Here is a 12,212-nt window from a genome sequence, read left to right as displayed (position 1 = left end):
TCTCTCCCTCCATTTACAGTGGCACAAGCCCCCTTCCTCCTGCCCAGGATGCACCTCCCCCCAGGCCCTGCACCCTCCCCTACCCCTCCCCTGGCCTAAGAGCTTTTCCTCAATCAGTTATTCTCTCTTTCTCTATCAGGTCTTTATACAACATTTACAACTGTTGTCCCTTACATATTAAACAAAATAAATGTCCTTGGCTTCTGGTATGAACTGGCTTGTGTCCTCCCCTCCCCCCTGCAATTCACATGCCGAAGCCCTCATCGCCCGCCCCCCTTACTTCAGAACGTGACTGTATTTGGAAACGGGGCGTTTAAAGAGGTAATTTAGTCAACATCAGGTGGATCATAATCCAATGTGACTGGTGTCCTTTTAAGAAGAGGAAATTTGGATACATGATGAAATGTGTGCACAGAGGGGAGACTATGTGAGGACGCAGTGAGCGTGGCCATCTGCAAGTCCGGGAAAGGGGCCTCCAAAGAAACCAAACCTGTTGACGCCTTGATCTTAGACTTTTGAACTTTCAGAATTATGAGAAAATAAATTGTTGTTTAAGCCACCCAGTCTGTGGTGTTTCGCTATGGCAGCCCGAACAAACCAATACAATCTCTATACAGAAAAACTTTCCTATGACTGCCCCTTCCACAATCGAACTTCCCCAACAGGTTTGCTCTTACATTTCATTCTCCTGCCCTGTCTCACTGCACAGCCCACTGCAATCTGGCTTCTGCCCCCACTTTGGGAGGGAGACAGCTGCCTCCCAAATTACAAACAACCTGCACATTACCAACCCAATGAACACCATCCCTGGCACATATAGGCACTAAACTCATGTATCAGGAGCTTCCCTTCTGCTATAATTACTTAAGAAGTGCCAACTCTGTCTGTCAAATTAGAGTTCTGGATAATAAATACATCTGTATTATTTCTTTACAAAATATGTGTTGATATTTTTCAAGATATATGTAGAAGAGGCATACATGTTATAGATTGATTTGTAAAATAGCATAGGCATACACATCTCTATGGAAGATTTAGTGTGATATGTCGGTCAGTTTTTTCCAGGTCTTCTTTCTTTTTTTTTTTTTTGTGCAGTGGTTGATGGTATGCTATAGTCTACAACATATCCTTTGTATGATTATTTTGTACTCATTTTCTTCCTTTTTAGCTACAATTATAATTATGCCTCCTCCCTTTGTATTTGGATTATTTAAGAGGGGCTTATATGTCCCTGATCTTCCTGAATCTCCTTTCAGTTACAAAAAGGGTTGGGTTTGGAGCCGTTTCTGGTGATGCCTTGGCCTCCATGAGGATTCAAAGCAAGTAGGTCAAAAAGCGCCCCCTGGACTGTGATCCTGATGCACACACTACCTCCTGTCCCCGCTCCCACTACACTCCCACGCTAGACGGCCAGGTGTGAGACAAGAGCTCCTCGGGAGTTGGCAATGATGCCATATGCCATTCAGAAAGAAGGGTGGGACAGGCAGCTGCTCTTGTAGCGCACGCCTGGCATGGGCAAGGCTTTGTTGCACTGATGTTCATTTCATCAGCTGAGTGGTTGTTTTCCTCACATACCCAGATAGAGGCGGCCGAAGGCATCTGGAAGCAGATTTGGACTCAAGGCACAGAGACTCCCTGACTGGCTCGAGCAGAGTAGATGCTGCTTTGATGACAAAAGAGGTAAGAATTTGGACCCTACATTAGGGCATGTGTTGTTCCTATCATATCCCCATGGGCACGCAGGGGCAGAGTGCAGGGTGGGGTGGAGTGGTAGGAGGTGGATGGGGCTTTCGTAACCCATTCAGCAACCAAATCATGTCTGAAAACCAGACTCTGAAAGAAGAGGGCAGTCTGGGACCCAGGTGGCACCGGCCTCCTCTTCTCAGATGGCTTCTCTGTATTTCCAGCATCACTCCTTCCTCTGAGGCTCCTCAGGTGGACTTTGGAGGCCCATCTCTACCTTTTCTAATACATCCTGCCCACTTTCTCAGGCTCATCTGCTTTTCCATCATGTCTATGTCCTAACCAAATTTCCCCCTCAACTCACTGCTATTTGACACATCTACCAACTGTTCTATAGCGTGTTTGCAGAGTATCTCTTCTGTACTCAGCACTGAGGATACAGAAATGTTTCCTGCCCTGAGTCCAGAGAGAAAGACAGATACATAGGTGGAAAATGCCAAGATTAATGGGGCAAATGCTACAGTAGAGGAAAGCACAGAGCGTCATGGGTTTCGAGCCCCTGAAGACAGTTTTTAAATCCAACCAGAATATTAATATATCAATATTCCTAAGGTTCAATCTCTAGCGTATCTTTTTTTCCTGAACTTTAGCAATTTAACGACCAACTGCCTTCTTGATTTCAATGTCTCACATGCATCTATAGCTGAAAATGTCTGAAATTGAGCTCTTAATCTCCCCTACACAATACACTAGCAGGCAATAATACCCAAGCCCTTGTCACTTGTAGTGGCACCAAGTTCCCCAACCCCTACTTGCTGCATTGCCCCAGGTTCATCAGGTGCTACCACTATGTTCTCAGTTCCTGCTATCCTTCTAGAATCCAAGGACTTCTCTTTCTTACCTGCAAGCTCAGCCATACTATTAACTTTTTAAAATTGCATATTTTCTAGTATCTGTAGTTATAAAAGATGCATGAATGATAAGGTTGCTTAGTCTGCCATAAATGCCTTCAATTATATAATTTTTAAAATTGTGAACTAGAACACAAATAGAGATAAGTGCACAAAACAAAAATTTATATCACAATGATTTATCACAAGCAAACGGTCTCCTTTATTCTGTTGACATGATGAATTACTTTGACTTTTGAATGCTATCTTGCATCATTAGAAAATAACAAAAATGGGTGTGTCGTCTATCCTTTTACTATAACGCTGAATTCAGTATTAACATTTTGTTTAGGATTTTGCATTTGTGTTCATTAATGAGATTGTTCTGTAATTTTTCTTTCCCATAATATCTTTGTCAAGTTTTGGAATCAAGATAAAAGCATAGATAGGTCTCTTTCTATTGGTTAAAAAAATTATGAACTATTAGCATCATTTCTTCTTCATTTGGTAGAAGTCACTGTTGGAAATATTAGGACCTAGAGTTTTCTTGGTAGAAAGGATTTTTTTATTTTTTCCTTTTGATAAGACAGGTCAGATATTCTATTTCATCTAGTGTTAGGATTTCTAAAGAATTTGTCCAATATCTATTTGGCCAATATCTGGTTTGTTGAGATAAAACTATTTTATAAGACTCTTTTAAGGTATTATTTTTAATAATTATTTTATCTATAGCTATGTCTCTTTTTTCATTCTTGACATTGCTTATTAATGCATTTAAGCTCCTCTTTCATGAGGTCATTCTCCTTGGACTATTCAGTTTTATTGTTCATTTCAAAGTATAAACTTACGGCTTTGTTGACCTCTATTGTATGTTCACTTTGTCTTTTTTTTTTTTTTCTGTTTGTCTTCTTTCTACTTTCTTTGGGTATAATTTAGTGGTTTTTAAAAATTCTTGAGTTGACTTCTTAGTGCATTGATTGCATCTTTTTTTTTTTTTGCTAATATATGCATTCAAAGCTACAAAATGTTATATAAGTATGATTTAGCTAAGCCTCTTAAGTTAAAAAAATTATTTTTAATTTATATACAGTAAAATTTACTATTCTTCATTGATAAAGTGTGTTTTCCAATCTTTTGCCAATTTTTAATTGGTTGTTTTATTATTTTTGAATTATGAGAGTTTTTTATATTTTCTGGACACAAGTTCCTTGTCAGATGTATGCTTTGAAAATATTTTTCCCAGTCTGTAGCTTTTCTTTTCCTTTTTTTAGCAATGTCTTTTGACAAGTGAAAGATTTTAATTTTAATAAAGGCCAATGTGTCATTTTTGAAAAATGCATCACACTTTTGCTATTGTATCTAAAAACTCTTTGCAAACCCCAAGGTCACAAAGATTATCTGGTATATTTTGTTCTATAAGTTTTATAAATGTAGGTTATACATTTCATTTATGTTTCATTTTGTACAAAGTGTAAATTTTACATCAAGGTTCAATATTGACTCTTTCAATCCAAGAGCATGGTGTATCTGTCCATTTATTTAAGTCTTATCTAATTTCTTTTAACAGCGTTTTATAGCTTTCAGCTACAGATCCTGAACATTTTTTTATAGATTTATACTTAAGTATTTGGGGGGGATGAGTGGGGTTGATATTATGAATGGTGCTTTAAAAATTGAATTCCAGTTTTTATTACTATTACACAGGAATATAATTGATTTCTGCATATTGATCATGTATCCTGTGACCTTGCTGTTATGGACTGAATGTTGTGTCCTCCCAAAATTTATATGTTGAAGCCCTACCCTGCCATGTGGTGGTAGTTGGAGATGGGGCCTTTGGGAGATAATTAGGGTTAGATGAATTTATGAGGGTGAGGCTCCCGTGATGGGATTAGTCACCGTATAAGAAGAGACACCAGAGAGCTTGCTGTCTCTCCGTCCTGAGTCTGCACAAAGAACAAGACATGTGAGCACATAGAAAGAAGGAAGCCACTTACAAGCCAACAGAAGAGACTTCAGAATGAAACCTACCTTACTAGCACCTTCATCTTAGACTTCTCACTTTTCAGAACTGTGAGAAATAAATTTCTGTTGTTTAAGATCCTTAGTCTGTGGTATTTTGTTATAGCAACTTGAGCTGACTAATGCACTTGCAAATCTCATTTATTTCTTAGAGTAACTTTTTTTTTTTTATAGATTCTTTGACTTCTCCTCATTGAAAACCATGTGGTCTGTGAATAAAGATAGTTTTTCTTCTTTCTAGGATCAGTAACATTGACATGCTGAGTTATACTGGAGCCCAAGAAAAAGGAAAAATAAGTAGTGCTGAACCTATCTTTATTTAAAAATTTGATATGTTATTCATCATGAATATTTTTGCATTAATTTTCATTTAAAAAATTGTACTATAATATTAACTTAATTAGTCACTTTGTTGGTCCTCTCTTAAATTTCGCATCTTATCAATTGCTTAACTGACTGTCCCCAAGCCCTGGCCCTTGATCCACTCTACCTCAATTGTGATGTAGAGTTCAGGGATCCTGTTTGTTAGAAGAGCAGGATAAAGGGGTGGGGAGTACCTGTGTTAGAAATCATACCTCTAAGTACCTTGTCTCCAGTCATGACTTTTCTCCTTGTCTTAGCCGATAGGGACTCTGAGCCATGGGGACTACTAGAAAGAACAATTGGATGGCAGAGTTCTCCTTCCTGCCTAAATTAGGCAGAATAACATCTCTATTGTAATGCAGACATTATTTTCATTAGTTTAAATAAAATAACATTGGTAAATGCCAGGCACACAGTTCTCAATTTTGGTAGCAATTATTGCTCTTATCTTTATGATTATCTTTTTTTCAGATCACTTTGCTCAGATATTATTTGTCCTTGCTGCTACAAGAAAGTCAAGCCAGTGAGAGGTTTTTTCCTCTTAAGAGGGGAGTCAGCTTCTGTGGTCTGGGTCAGGGCTCCCTTGATTCATGGTTCCTAACAGCTGTGGAGGGTCTGCAATTTCAAAGTCATTATTTGGGTGTGTAAAAAAATGTAACTTACTTTCATTTCTGATTCTCAGCTTCTAAGCTATCTCTCTGCAGGCAACCCAGTCTAATATTTTTGGTTAAATTGAGGCCAATCAGTGATTTCTGTCAAATTTAGAATTATAAGGTCCATGTTTGGTCGAAACCATCTCCAGTTTCTTCTCTCTCTTCTCTGGAGTCGGTGCCAATGCTAAGGTCACTGAGGTGACCATATTCCAGTCTCCCCTGTGTCTTGTTGTTATGTTGTTATGCCCTGTGGTCTTGTCTCTTGTCAAAGACGATGCCTGGGAGTTGCTCTATCTAGGGAACCATCAGTTCTTGGGCAGTCCCTGGTATGAATGATTTACGTGGAGGACGTGTCCTTCTGTCTCACTCCCATGGGTCCTTTATGGGCATCTCTGTTGTGTATCCTTTTGCCCCACCAGGTACCCTCTTGTGGTTGGCACACAGGCGCACTGTCCCAATGTCCAACTCTCCATCAGGACAGCATGGATGGCCATTCTCATATTGTGCTCCCTTTTTCCCTTAGGACTTTCTTGTATTTATGTCCCTCCTCCCCTCCTCAACCCCCACTTCCTCCATCTTTCAGGATAGAAGTGGACCTGAGATAAAATTCTCAGCACCACATGTGTCTCTCCTAAAACTTTTTCTATCTCTCCCTTCCTGGAACATGTTTAACATTTCTTCCCTGGACAAGGAAGGAAAACACTGATTTCTTCAGAAGTCTGTACAAATTAGGTAAGTTGGACAATGGGAGCAGTGCTCCTTGAGCTATATGAAAGACCAAGTCTTGGCTTCAGTTTTGGGCTCTATTCACAGCGATCAATTTATTTCCTGTTTAATTTACAGATTTTTGGGGGCAAAGGTGTGGGTAGTGGCGACAGATAATGAGTGGCCCCAAGGGAGTAGATGGAAACATGTGTCATTAATATTTTTGTAGTATCTCTGTTAGGATGTACAGATTATTTTATTACCTTTAATTCAAATGAGTTAATAGTTGCAATGCAAGCACTTAGCACAGTGCTTGGCACTCAACCTTCATGAATGCAGTCCAAGTTATAGGGATACTAATTTGAGGTTTGCTCTCATTATTATAAAAGATTTGGAAATAAGGAAGATATTTCTGGTTTTCCCAAGAAGCTAGCAGAGCTTCCATGATCTAAGTTCTCTTGCCTCAGAAAGTAATTATTATTTTTTTGTGTTTAAAGGCCAAGAAACATATTTGCTAGGTGACCAGGTAAAACCCTCCACCCAACTAATTTATTGGGAATACAGCCTCAAATAGTTAAAGGCGGACATTGAAGAGATGAAAGAGGCCAGAGTGACCTTTTGAGAAAACCTGAGAAAGCAAAAGTTGAGATGTTCTATGACAGTTGGGCCACTTGCACAGAATCATTAAGATGCTGCCTGTGGTGGAAAGGGGCTGGACTCTGTGCTTTGCAGCTCCAAAGCCCTGGCTAAAGAGCCCCAGGCTCGGCTCAGCCTGTAGGCAACCGAGCTGCCCACTTTCCAGGGTGACAGCCTGGGCTTTGCCAAATAATATCTCAGTAGAAGCGACCCAGATGTACCAAAGGGCAGAGGGCCCTTTCTTGAGTTTTCTGGACTGAGCAAGCTGGGTCATGAGATGGTAGGAAGATGGAATGAGGATCCTGATCAGTTGAGAGTCAACACGATTCTGCTAGGCTGACTTTAGGCGCACTGTCTCTTTCCATTTCTCTTAGCTCTTAAAATCCGATTGTCAACTTTTATGTAACCTTCATTTATTTACCAAGGACTTTTCTTACCCAGTGAGAACTCTCGGTTTTATAAGTAAGAATGCTGTTTAAGAGATGAAATGCTGAAGATGAATCAGCATGTAACAGTCTCAGAGGAGCAAACCTAACCCAGACTGCTGAGCTAGGTATCGGTGCCTCAGTTCTCAGCTTCAAACTGGATCCTATGTCCAGATCCTGTGTATTTTCAATTCTAGGAGACCACAGGGCTCAGGTCACTAAAGGGAACAGTGCCATAGAATGTGAATCTCTGACTTCCTTTGCTATGCCATTGGCAAATACCTGGCTCTCTCTGCCATGACTGAGAATTTGCCCTGACTTAACTTCTGAAGAGCTCTCAACAGATTAAAACTCTGCTTGCCCTGTGTAATAGAGGTGCCTGTGTGTCCTCTGGAATCATGCCTCCCACTCAGCCCACTGCAGACCCCACACATCCTATAAATGTTGCTCAGGGTAACCAACAGTTCCATCAATGGTTCAGGTACTGACCACTCACTCTCAAAGGACAAAAATTGTTTAAAGTAATTAGCACACTCAAGTGATGCTAGAATTATTCAGATCTCTCTTTGACTATTTTGAAAGAAGTTAAGGGTTGTGAGGTAACTACAAATTCCCATTATAAGCACATCTTGGGTATAACTATCCTATAGTATTAGCTGCTAGCACTTTTCTTTGTCTAAATAGATTTCACTCAGTTTTGGGGCTTAGAGGTGAACCCTTGTGGTTCATACCTTCCAGCTGGGTGATATTAATTTTTCTGTGTCTTAAAATTTCTTCACTTATTAAAAGAGACTAAAAGCATCTACTTTGCTGGGTTACTGGGAGGATTAAATGATTAAATGGGTTGAGCCAATGACATGGCCAAGCATTTACTCTTGTGTTGACTCTGAGGTTTCATGGCAGGGCATCAAATTGATGTAGGAATAAGTAGGAGCACATATATGAGTCATTATGCCTTTGTGAGAATGAGAAAAAGGCCCTGTGTGAATACGTTTACCAATCTAGGAATGAGAACAATCAAAGCACTTCAGGTTGGAGAACACTTTAGAAATCTAAGTAAATGGTTTAAAATGTATAACAGCAATTGTTTTTTATTTTTTGCACCAGGATTGGGGGGGGGGACTTTTGAAATTCAGTAAAATTTATTTTAAAACAATGGTGTGTGGGCTTTGAGGTTTATCAGATCCTGCTTCCTCGCTAGCTCAGTTTAAGTCCAGTGAAAGCCCAGCTGGGTGGAGGTTGACGAAGAGAAGCAGCAGAGGTCTGAAGGTGGAGCTGAGGTGGGTCAGGGCCAGGAACTATCAGCCAACCAGCACCCTCCAGAATTCAGAGTTGGGATCACAGGTAAGGAAAAATGGCCAAGTAGATAGGTAAATCAAAGAAGAATTCCCCATGACTCCTGTCTAGAACCTAGTCAGCCATTTTTCAGTGGCGGTTTGGGCTCCAACTTTTCATCCCTCCCCTAACAAACCTTTTAAAATTCATTCCTGAAAAAGTTCATTACAGCATCAGGTTCTCCTAGAGCATCCAAGTTGACAACTTGAGACTAGCATGGGCAGATTATTCGCTTTCATTTCTTCTGTACTTCAGAGCTATAGAAGGATAAAGATGATTTAATGCCTATTTTCAAAGAATGAAGGATCTCTCTGTTCAGCTTGTGCCAGGGAGCAGACAAAGGAAACGGGCTTCACCTGAGAAAGGAGTGGTTTGTGTTCGACAGGCGGAAGATTTATCAGGCAGGGAGTATAAAGACATTGCAGTGAGTTATGGCATCTACTTACTTGGAGATCTTCAAAGTAAGATATACTTCTCTTTTGACAAGAGCAGTTGGGGGTTGGGTGGGGTAGGGTGGGGTTCCTAGCTGGAGGCAGGGAAATGGACTTTAGCAACCTTTGGAGGTTGAGTCCAGCCTTCTGAGTCTAGGCTAAAGTAAGATTGAAAGATATATGGTTTTGACATCCATCATGTGAATAAATCTGAGCCTCTGCTGGAGTTTGAAGAGAAAGTTGGAAGCTCACGCTGCTTGATCACTCTATCAGTCAGGATTCCAGCAGGAAACAGATGGCACATTCAACTCAAGATCACGCAATGTATGGACAAACTATTACAAAATAAATCACAAGACAGTCGCGAGTATTTGAATAATGATCGGTTATTTGATGATATTAAGAAACTATTGTTAATATTTTGAGGTATGAAAATAGTATTTTAATATGTTTTATAAAAGCCTTTGTTTTTTAGGAATGTATTCTGAAATATTTATGGATGAAATATATGATACCTGAAATTTGCTTCAAAACAATGTGGGGGTGGCTAAGAAGTGGAGAGGGTATGGGGAGGTGGTAGTTAATTATAAGCGATAAATGATCAGTTCTACTTTAAATGTACATGGTATTTTTCAATAACAAAAAACTTTAAACGTGATCAGAAATACATGTACATTTTGTTTGTTTTTCCAGGGCTCACTGTAATGAACTTGAAATCTAAACTGAGTGTGCCACATGTGTAGCAAATGTGGAATGGGCTTATGTATTTCAGAGATGGATAGAAGCGAGTTCATTCCTCATAGGTCAGGGGAAGCCCTGTTTCTCCCTAAAAGCCAATAAGACCACTGCAATTTAGCCATGTCTTTTTAACCAGGAGCCAGAACTTGAAGAGTTAATACGATGATGAGTACTGCTTATCTTAGCCTACTTACCCTGCCTGATGAGACTGCATTTCCCTGGTAGTTAATACTGTTGAGGGAAATAGGAACCAGAGCAAGGAAGTGCTCCCTGGCTGGGTTCTATTCTGTCTAGTTGGTGCCTGGTGCTTGGAATTGTGCTCGCAGCACATTCTCATTCATGTTCACCTGGGCCTCTCAGCTAAGGCCCAGAGAGAGGTATAATAACTTGTGTAATATCATACAATGGTACGACACCATGTAGATAATGCATACCTACATGTGTCAATTTATTTAGCCCTCTTAATGACCTCACAAGGTAGGTATTATCCTCATTTCCATTTTACAGACAGGAAAACTGAGGCCCCTAATGCCGCAGGACTAATAAAATGAGAAACTGAGATTTAAACCCAAGGATGTCAGTCCTCAAACCTTCAATTATATTGTTTATGCTACTTCTTCCTACGTAGTAGAGGCAGGTGTTAGATGAAAGTTTTTCAGAATTCAATCACAGACAGGCCTAGAAATGACAAGCACACTGAAGAATTTCTTATCTTTACACGTGGAACCGTTTATTTATTTTTTTAGTCATGGCATTTACATAGCATTTACAATGTGCCAGGCCACTGCTAATAAGTTTACAAATGTTAATTAATCAAATATTCACAAAAGCCCTGTAAGGTAGTTAGGTGCTGTTATTATCATTCCCCTTCTTACCAACTGAGAAACTGAGGCACTTGCCAACACCACCGAGCTAAGAAAATAGAGCCAAGATTCAATCCAGGCAGTCTTCGCTTTCAATCTCCTTATCGGCTTCACCTCCCAATCCCTGTACTTACACATGACCTGTCCTAGAGTATGCCAATACAGGAGAGATGTTGACTGACTTTAATTCCAATTTCTTAACTCCAAATAATGAAGACAAAAATGTCTTTTCTTGGCCATAGTAGTAACCAAAATGTAGTAACTGATTCTAACTTAAACTCTAAGGCATGGATGTGTGAAATCGTTCTATTCACTTGAGCCATTAATGTGTTTTGAGGACTAACTATACTTTTTTGAAGGCTGCACTAATAAGAGAAAGTGTTAACATTTAATGGAATAAATCACCTATAGTACTTGGCACATAAAAGAGCTCAATACACAGTAGCTATTAATGTCCTTATTAATCTCTCTGATTTATTCACTTCTCTTCAACTCTATCATGGCACCATCGCCCAGGTGCATGTCTTCTTGGCTGCAGCAGCAGTCTCTCTGGCCTTCTCCACTCAGCCGATCTCTACACAGCACACCTGTCCCTCCTCTCCTCGGACTCATCTGTAATAACATTCCCTAGTCTTCCCTGAGGGAGGATTATCCTTCCTAGTCCTGATGAACCAAGGCATGGCATACTCTGGCCAATGAAATGTGAGTGGAAATGGTGTGTGTCTACTCCAGGTGGAATTGTTAAATGCCAGTGCCTACCTTGCCATGCTCCTTTAGTTTCCATGCTAACACATTCAGCATTGGTCCATATGGTAGCTGCTTTTTACCTTGGGTCCCAGAGTGAGGAGATTCTGTCTAAAGGCTCCACACAACCATTTACAGACATGCAAAATGAGATGTAAACCTTTATTGTTGTAAGCTGCTGAGATTTTGGACTTGTGTCATGGCATAGATCTAGCGTAATCTGACTGATACATATTTTATGATGCTCTTAGGGGATAGGACAGAAGTTCCTAATACACCTACAAGGCTGTGTGATATCTTGACCTAAATATCAAGCTTCATCTAGTATCATATTTGTTCTCCTCTTCTCTTCATCCAAACAGGCTTTTTTTTTTTTCCCAGTCCTTCATAGGTGGCAAGCTCCATTCTCTTACAGCCTCTTTAAACAGGCTGTTCTCTGTGCCCAGAACATTCTCCTTTCCCCTCTACCTCCCACCTTTCCCATTTACTTGGCTAATTTCTCTCTGTCCTACTAGTCTCAATAGGCTCTCAATGTAAATCCTTTATAGCAGTCATCACAACTCAATGCTTTCCTTTGTTGCTGTTTATTTGAATAATGCTATTTTGCCCATAGTCTGTATACTTTACAAGAATAGTTGCCCAGTCTTTATTTACTTACCATACCTAGCCCCTGGAATAGTCTGGCACATAATAGGTACTCAAAATATACTTATTGAATAAATAA

This window comes from Rousettus aegyptiacus, unplaced genomic scaffold, assembly GCF_014176215.1.
Source record: "Rousettus aegyptiacus isolate mRouAeg1 unplaced genomic scaffold, mRouAeg1.p scaffold_m13_p_1, whole genome shotgun sequence".
Taxonomy (NCBI): domain Eukaryota; kingdom Metazoa; phylum Chordata; class Mammalia; order Chiroptera; family Pteropodidae; genus Rousettus; species Rousettus aegyptiacus.
Note: the sequence above shows the minus strand (reverse complement) of the source record.